This window comes from Momordica charantia, assembly GCF_013281855.1.
Source record: "Momordica charantia cultivar OHB3-1 chromosome 11 unlocalized genomic scaffold, Mcharantia_2.0 BLBB01000011.1, whole genome shotgun sequence".
In the NCBI taxonomy this organism is placed as follows: Eukaryota; Viridiplantae; Streptophyta; class Magnoliopsida; order Cucurbitales; family Cucurbitaceae; genus Momordica; species Momordica charantia.
This window is the reverse complement of record NW_028275159.1, coordinates 14,505,413-14,514,422: the sequence shown is the minus strand read 5'-3', so window position 1 is coordinate 14,514,422 and position 9,010 is coordinate 14,505,413. Positions and strand designations below refer to the sequence as shown.

Sequence of the window (9,010 nt, the reverse complement as noted above, 5' to 3'; positions counted from 1 at the left end):
TCCTTCATTTTCTCCCCTTTCCCTTTCCTATTCTTTTTTTTTTTTTGAACACGTCACACACACACCAACCTCACACTACACACACGCGTCCCTTTTTTTTCTTTCAAAAGACCAAAATACCCTTCCAAGTAAGATTCCAAATTTTTTTTCCTTTTTTTTTTTACTGAAAAATTACAATACTGCACTTACACTAACATTTTGGGGACGAGTCTGAGTGGGGAGCTGGAAACATAACTTTGTGAGATGGAATTCACTCCTTCCCAACTTTAGGGAAGTAGATGAGTTGTTCCTTTAAGTGTTGACTCTAGAGGCCTGAACAAGGGGCGCCACTCTCTCATTGCCCCGAGAGGGACTTTGTTTTAAGGTAGGACCATAAACGATTGTTGATTAGAGGATCAGTGGTACTTAAGGAGCAAGAAGTATCTACAGAGGTAAAACGATAATTTGACCCAGCTGTAGTTATGGACAACTCGTGAAGGATTGACTTATTCATTATTGTTATATCCATGGACGCAAAATATTCTACAGTGCAAAGAGTGTAGTTGTGGGTCTTTAGTGGAGTGGCCCACAGTTATCGAATGTTGATTGATTTAATTAATGTGTTTAATTAATTAATCCGCATCATTAGAGCTTCTAATCTGTAAGTCCATTAGGTCCCCTTGCTAGCTCACAACAAGTAAAATGAGGATCAAGAATTTGAAAGAATTTGAAATGTTCAAATTTAATAAGGAAATGTATATAAGGTATACACCATTTTGTATAATGTATATATTGATACGTTATATAATTAATTTTGAATAAGGATTCGAAATTAACTGTAACGCCCCGAGTCCCTCAGGTCAGTTAGTCTCGAATCGGGAGATTTTTCATTTAAATTTCAAAGTGAATGTTAATTTAATTTATCGATAATTATCGGGCTCTAACAATCCAATTAAATGATTATTAACCGAGCTTGGTATGTTGGGTCTTGGGTTGAGGGAATGGACTCCTCCTTCTTTGGGCTTGGGCTTGGATGATTGGGCTTAATGGGAAAATTGTTTTAAATCAAAACAAAAGGGGAAACCCTGACACTTTTCTTTTTCCTCTTTTCCCTCCCTTTGTTTCTTCCCCATCCCTAGCCGACAGCCCCCCCCCCCAAGCTTCTCCTCCTTATTCTTGTTCAGCCGGCGGCCCTCTTCTCCGGCGAACCGGCACAGCAGTCCCTCACGCCGGCGTCCTCCTGCAGCAGCTCGCGACGGCGCACGACTCTCCATGGCGGCGATGCATTCCGAGCAGAACCGGAGCCCGACTGCTGCTACCTCCGGCGACGTGCGCAACCCCCGGCGGGCCTTCTCCACGGCGGCGACGCATTCCGAGCAGAATCGGGCAGCGACGGCAACAGGTTCGACGTCGTTCCTCCGGTGACCCCGCGCCCAGATCTGCGACGCCAGCAAGCATCGTGACGTTTCCTTTCCTCGGTTTGGTGTTATCCAGCCCCTCCGGCAACGTTAGACGATTACCCACACATAACCGAAGCTTGATTCTTGATACCCACTCCTTACGGCATTGGGTCGGCATTGAACCACCTTCAATCAGACCCAGATCTATGTTACCCATCAGTTTTTGACATCGTTTCAGCAAGCCTAAGGCCATTCGAAGTCGAATTTTGGAGCTAGAACATCCTCGGCGTCGACCCACTTCTAACCCAAGAGGTTTTGGTGTGAGTTAGTAGGTAACAACACACCTAAATTTGGGTTCAATATTATTTAAATGTTTCCAATTGGCTACTAACCTCGAATCGTACTTTTTCCTTGTAGGAAGTGTTTGACAAGCTTAGGAGCTTTAGGACTTTTGGTAGTAAGTAGCACGGGGGCGGGTGCGTTCGTTGATGCTTGTTATTTGGTTGCCGATGTGCTTTTTATGATACTTAATATTGGTTTTGATACATGGTTGTGTAGTGTAACTCTTGTTTATGTTGTTTTGTATGCCTGGTTAGTGTTGAATGTCCGTCGGTGATAATAGTGGGAATTTTGTATTGTTGAACTGCTGAGATCTGTTGTAGAATGATGTATGAATGTAGGGAATGTTCGTTAAGGTGAATTTATTTTGGAAATGTTGGTTGTCTGAATATGTATGAAGTGTTTGGCGTGTCTCGTGAGTTTTATTATATCTAGTAGTGCTTATGGAATATGGACGTTGGATGTTAAGTGTTTGGATGAATTGTGTTGGGCTCCAATCGTTTGCAATTTGTTGACTATGCTCTGTTATGACTAAACTCACTGTGGCGCTGTTGTTAAGATTTGGTATGTTGTGAAAGCATGTTTGGTTTATTGTTTTGCTATTAGAATGATGTTTATGTTGTGGAAGCATGCTGAATTGTGTTGGTAAGCTAAGAGATGCATTGAAATCATAATAGTGGTGTTGTTGTTGGTGGGCGTTGTGGTGGTTGGTGCTATTAGGAAAGTAGTACGGAAATCCTGGTTGGACACTAGAAATGGTATGTGAGGAATTAGGAAAGTTATGAAGCGAATGGGTGAGTGTCAGGGCCTCGGGTATAAATGGTCGGGGGCTGATACGTCACTAATTGGGTATCGAGCCCTCGGGTATAAATGGTCGGGGGTCGATACGCTAATATTGGATAAAGATGAGCGTCGGGGCCTCAGGTATAAATGGTCGGGGGTCGATGCGAGGAGTCTTTTGAAAGGAGAACTATTGGGGCCTTGGGTACAAATGGTCAAGGGCCAATAGACTGTAAGACATCGGGGCCTCGGGTATAAATGGTCGAGGGTCGATGCACTAGGTGTCGGGGCTTTGGGTATAAAAGGTCAGGGGCCGACACTACCAAGAGAATGGTTTCAAAGAGCTCGAATATCTGAGGTGAGCATAGCTGTATTTGAGGTGTTAGTGAACCAGGTGGACGGTAATTGTTTTATATGATTGTGGTTAGCATCGGGTATTATAGAGCATGTATATGGATGAATGTATAATGTGTTAGTAGAGCATGTCTATGGTTGTTCGCATACTGTAATGATAGAGCATGACGATGTATGTTTCCTTTATGGTTATGAGCATGATGTTGGGTGTGTGCTTGGTGAGGGCTACTTACGGAGTATATTGTATATACTCACCCCCCCCCCCTTCTACAATGATTGTTTCAGGTGAAGGACTCGAGGGTGACCATGGTGATGGGACGGAGGAGACCTGACAAGCGAGGACTATAGGCCGCTTAGTTTTTCTTATTTAGTATAATTCTTTTGTTAGGGCCTTATGTTGTGGCCAATAAACGGTTTATGTACCTTTGAATAATTGGGAGATTTTTCCCTTGTTGTTAGTTATGCTTCGGGTTAGGTGCCTATTTGAGCTTTATTCCATTTCTTTAGATTCATTTAGATTGAATAATAAACTTGCCTCGTGAAGTAGTTCACGAATGTTGTTGCATGTTTTTTTTTTTTTTGAGATTGGTTTATCGTTAATTTGATGAGGTTTGGAGCTTGATTTTATAAGTTTATGTGCATAGGAAGTTGGCAGGTTGTAATCGGGTTTAAAACTGATTAGTTGGGTAGTTCATGTGACCTAGAGGTGTGCGGAAATTTCTGGGTCGTTACATTAACACTAAATTGTTATGAGAGAATTTTTGAATAAAACTCAAATAAAATTTAATATGAATTGGATTCATATTAAAACTATTGGTAAAAATTAATGTGTATGAGATACACATTAAAACTATAGGTTATAAGAGAAATACATTTGCATCTGATTCAAATATATGCTATTAATTAATAATTAGTTTTTTAAATTATTGATTATATTAATTATTTAATTAAATTAAATTTTAATTAATTAATTATTAGTTAACCCACCCAAATTTATAAGAGAGTGGGGGAGTGATGAGGTGGGTAACTTCCTCCCACCTCATCGATAAATTGCAAAACTTTTCTGCAAGTTGTGCTACTAGAAAAACCTCTCTCTCTCACAATCTTTGCAAGAAATTCCCTGTTTCAAAAGACAGTTCCCACAAAGCTGGTTCTCGTCTAGAGGATAGTGAGGAAGACCTTGTGGTGGTGTCTATTGGTCTACTGTGAAGAACAGGTTCTTCAAAGGTAACCAATTTTTTCTGTTTTTCTTAGTTTTCTGTGTAATTGAATTCAATCGGTAAATTCGAGCAACGCGTTCACACGCTTCCGCTGGAGATTCAATCCCTTTAGGGTAGACCATTGCTAACATCTTAGGAATAAGCCTTTCATTTTGTACGCATAAGATCTTGCTAGAAGAGGGTGTGAGCAATTTTATTGAGAACCAGAGACGATTGAACTCGAAAATGGAGTCATTAGAAAAGATATTTTAAAATGGTTGGATTCTAGAGTCATCTACCCCATATTAGATAGCAACTGGGTGAGCCCAGTACAGTGCGTACCAAAGAAGGGATGGATGACCGTGGTGGTGAACAAGACAAATTAACTTATTTCAACACGAATGGTGAGTTGTTGGAGAGGTTGCATTGACTACCGTAAACAAAACAAGGTAACAAAGAAAGATCCTTAGATCCTTTTTTTGATTTCGTTCGTTGATCAAATGTTAGATCGTCTTGCACGTAACCTCTAAAAGGGTGTTTGGTTCGCTATTTTGCCATGGTTTATTCAGTTTAGGTTTGTTAAGTCTAGGTTTATTAAACCTAGGTTTGTTAAGTCTGTGTTTGGTTGGTGTTAAGTCTCGGTTTCTTAAGTTCGTGTTTTGTATTTTGTTAAACTAGCTTTATTAAACTTGTGTTCGGTTGGTTGAGTTTTAATTTTCTTTTTAAAAAAATATAATTTTTAACCTAATTACTTAATTAAAATAATTTAAATGACATCTAAATTATTTTACAAAATCAATTTTCTTATGACGTTAGGAAATACTATTTTAAGGATATACAAAAGATTTTAAAACATTTGTCTATCCAATTTTTTCCAATGATTAATTCTTAAAATAAATATTCAATTATTTGTGAAAATACTTTTCAAATATTTATCAAAGTCTAAACAAGAGTATACAAATTCATTCGACATAAATTTTACCGTAGAGAAAATGTTATCAACGATTTATTTAATTTTTCACTATTTACTAACTTAAGTAAATTTGATTACTTAATTATTCAAAAAAAAATTGATTACTTAATTATCATCAACATTACTATTAAATTTTACTTATTTTTATTTGACAATTACATTTTATTACAAAGCGAAAACCTTTTAAATAATATTTGTTTAAAAACTATTAACTTCATAAGTTAAAATAAATATATAAAATTAAAATAAACAATTATACAAAATTATAACATCTTTTACAAATATGATACTGATAACAAAAAGTAAATAAAAATTGTAGAAACAAAATGAGCAACTATATAAAATGGAAAAAACAAGAGCTAGAAATAGATACCAAGAACAAAAAAAAAATAGATTTTTCTGGGATCATTTGAAAAAAAAAGAAAAAAAAAACTAGAGAAAAAATTGTCAAGCGATGAATTAATTATTTATTACATGTAATTTTAATTAACTTGATTTACTTATTTATAATTAAAATTATAAGTAATTAATTTCATCATTTATTTAATATAATTAATTAAAAAATTAATGCATTTTCGAAGAGATAATAAAGACAAAATATACACTATAGTAACTTGGGGTGTAACGCCCCGCGTTCTCTGACTTGTTTATTTTAAGAGATAAATAGTGTCTTTAGATTTTTCCTTAAGTTGATAACTTTAATTCTTGGATTTTATAGTTTTTAAATTCTAATTTTTGGCTAAATTAGAATTAAGTTTAATTTCATTGGATTAAGATAATTTAAGTTCTCGACCTGTGTAGGAGATTTTTAGTTAAATCTTAAATTCACGGTTTTTAGGATTTTATTTCCTAAATTATACTTTGTCTTTGGATTATTATTCTTGGGTTTTAGAGTTTCAGTTAACTATTTTATTTCGGGTTGTTGTGGGTTTTATTTGATTTCTAAAGTATAATTATTGGGTTTATTGTTTTAGGCCATTGTGTTTTTTTAGTTGGGCCTCCTTTAAGAATAAGGGATTGGGCTTTTAGTATTAAAAACAAATAAAGAAAAAGGGAAATGAAGAGAAAATTAAAACAAGGAACCCTAGGTCCCCTCCCTTATTTCTTCTTCTTCTTCCTCCCAACACCCGTAGCCGCCCCTCACCTTGTGGTTCCATCATCGCCGCCCAGCCATCCCCATCTTCGGCGAAGCAGCGAACGGCGGTGACAGCAGCTTAACAGAGCAGCAGCGGAATGCGAACGGACCCTCTTCGACGATGCAGCTCTTCTATCGGCGGCAGCGTTGGCATTAGATCCCTCGATCTCCGGCGAGCTGTTTCTCCTCAGTCGAGCTCGACACCCAGATCTAGTTTGGTCAATTGGTTTCGCGTCGATCTCTCTCTCCCAGACGAAGCACGGCAACCCCCGTGCGTGAAGTTTCTCCAGCATGGTTCTTTCCCCGTGCGATGAGCAGACACCCACGGTGGCGCTTTCACCTGCAGCGACACACGAGCCGAGCGTTTTCCTTGCAGCAGCTGTGGTGGGCTTTCGAACTTGGATTTGGGAGCCCGAACCTCCTTGGCGTCGACCCACTCATAACCCAAGAGGTTTTACTGTGAGTTAGTAGGTAACGATTCACCAAAACTTAGTTTCAAAGCAAATTAAGTGTTTTTGAGTTGGTTTCTAACCGAAGCTTGGTTGCTTTGATTTAGGGAATCCTTCGGCGAGATTTAGCAGTGTGTTAGGACCCGTGTGTAAGTAGTTCTTACTTGGGAAATGTTTGTTGTTTGAATATGTATGAATTGTTTGATGTTTTCGGTGTGTTTATTAATTTTTAATATGTAAGTTGGTTTTGTCTTTGTGAATATTGGCTAATGATTATAAGTAGTTTGAATGAAATCATGTTGGTTCTGGTTGTTTATAACTGATTTGCTTTGCGTTGTTGGATTTGATGCTTAGTGGTATTTCTAAGAGCATTATGGATTATGAATGGGTTTATTGTTAAATGGTTGTGTTCATAAAAGCATACTGAAATAATGTGGGAGAAATCTGTTGTGTTGCGCATGCATGTTGGACATGTCATTTCATTTTTAGCCTGCTGTTTTTGGTTCTGCAAGCATGCTGGTTTTATTGTAAGTTGAGTGCTGCATGGGTCATGGCCTAGAAAGTATATAGTAGGACTCTGGTGAGAGTTTGGTCCTTAATGAAGTGAATGGGTTATGTTGTGTTCTGATTACTATGAAATTTTTAGAGTGTTGGGTGCGTATATGGATATATGGGTCATGGCTGAAAAGCATGTAGGTCTCTTGTGAGAGTTCCGGGATGTAATAAAGTAAATGGAGAACTAACAGGGCCAAAAAGGCTGGCACGTCACTAGTTGGGTATCGAGGCTCCAGGTGCAAAGGTCGGGGATCGATACCCCAACTTGGTAGAGATGAGTGTCGAGGCTCCGGGTACAAAGGGTCGGGGGTCGGCACGGTGAATCTATTTGTTGAATTAGTATTGGGTCTTGATGTTGTGGTGGTCAAGGACCAATACGTTGAGTAGTCGTCGATACCTTGGGGATAAATGTCAAGGGTCGATGCACAGTTCAAGGCCGTGGGAATAAATGGCAAGGTCGAACGCCAAGCCTCTGTAGATGAATGTCGAGCCTTGGGGATAAATGGCAAGGGCCGAAACGATTCGAGGAGTGAGACTTGGAGGACTAACATAGTGTGACTGGTTAGAAGTTGCTTGGAGGCAAATGACCATTACGTTTGGTATTAGTTGAGGCCTTGGGGATAAATGTCAAGGTCCAACGTCGAGCACCGTAGAAGCGTGGCTGTCTTGGCTATGCGAGGTCAGGGGTCGATACGACTCGAAGGAGTAAGTCTTGGAGGAACTAGGAAAGAGAACAAGTGAGTGGAGATGTAAGGATGAGTTTGACATGCATAGTGCATGATTAGTTAAACTTATGCATAAACTGCTTCTTTTAATATGTTTCGTTTTATTTAAAGCTTGAAGTTATTGACAAGCATGATGTGTGGATTCTTTGCTAAGCATGCTGTTGGTGCGTGACCCCTCAAGTATGTAATGCTTACTGGATACCGTCGTTGTACTCACCCCTTATTTTTCTCACCAGAGTTTGTAGGTAACAAGGTTACTCTTTGGAATGGTGGTGGCGAGGAGGAGGCTTGATCCGAAAGACCATTAGCTATGCTACGTGCAATTAATTTCTTTTAGTTAGGATAGTTGTGGCTATTTAATCTTGTAGTTGAGTTGTTAGTGGTTGGTTTTGTTTAGTTTTATTGTCTAAAGGATGTTTTAAGGTTGCCAATTCATTATTCTTTTTAGAACATTAATTTTTTTAGCTTTTTGAACTACGGGATTGTAACCTACTTAGGATATTTATGAATACATTTGTTTAAGTTGATCGTACTTGAATTAGTTTTTGCTTCATTGCCATTCGAGATGTTAATATTCATTTAGTGGATGGTTTATGGTTAGTAAAGGTTTCCTTGAAGGGTTTGGTTAATGTGAAGTCGGTATTAAATGGTTTATCTGTATAGGATTTGAGTTTCTCTTAAATCTTTAGTGTTGTTGTTCTGATTGTTCAAGCTCTCGTGAGTGTTGAAATTAGAGTAGCGCAGGAGAAGCGTGGTAGCTTTATTGCTTAGTATTGTTGTGAAGATAATTCTCTTGTTCATGTGAAAATTTTAGTTAGTCTTAGTAACGGTCCCTGTTTGGAAATGGTAAAAATCCTGGGGCGTTACATGGGGAGTAGGGATAAAGTACTATAACAACCTGGGGAGTGGAATAATATTTATTGTAGTAAACTTGGGGGTGGAATAGTATTTACTGTAGCAAACCCAGGTTTATAAACTGTGAAACGAACGTGGGTTTGTCTTAACAAACCATACCCCCGTTTTGAAAACGGGGAACCAAACGTCCCCTAAAAGCGCAACTAGCATACATCACCAAATTTGGTGGTCTTGATAGAATGGAAGATGGTAACTGAAATAACAAGT

At 38.3% G+C, this 9,010-nt stretch overlaps 1 long non-coding RNA gene across 1 annotated transcript; it reads left to right on the top strand.

Moving 5' to 3' along the window:
• The first annotated feature begins 6,108 nt into the window (after nt 1-6,108).
• Nucleotides 6,109-8,430, top strand: LOC148208162 (uncharacterized). Its single transcript, XR_015788978.1, has 3 exons — nt 6,109-6,630; nt 6,716-6,757; nt 8,125-8,430. It is a non-coding gene; the product is annotated as an uncharacterized LOC148208162 (long non-coding RNA).
• Nucleotides 8,431-9,010: the final 580 nt, after the last annotated feature.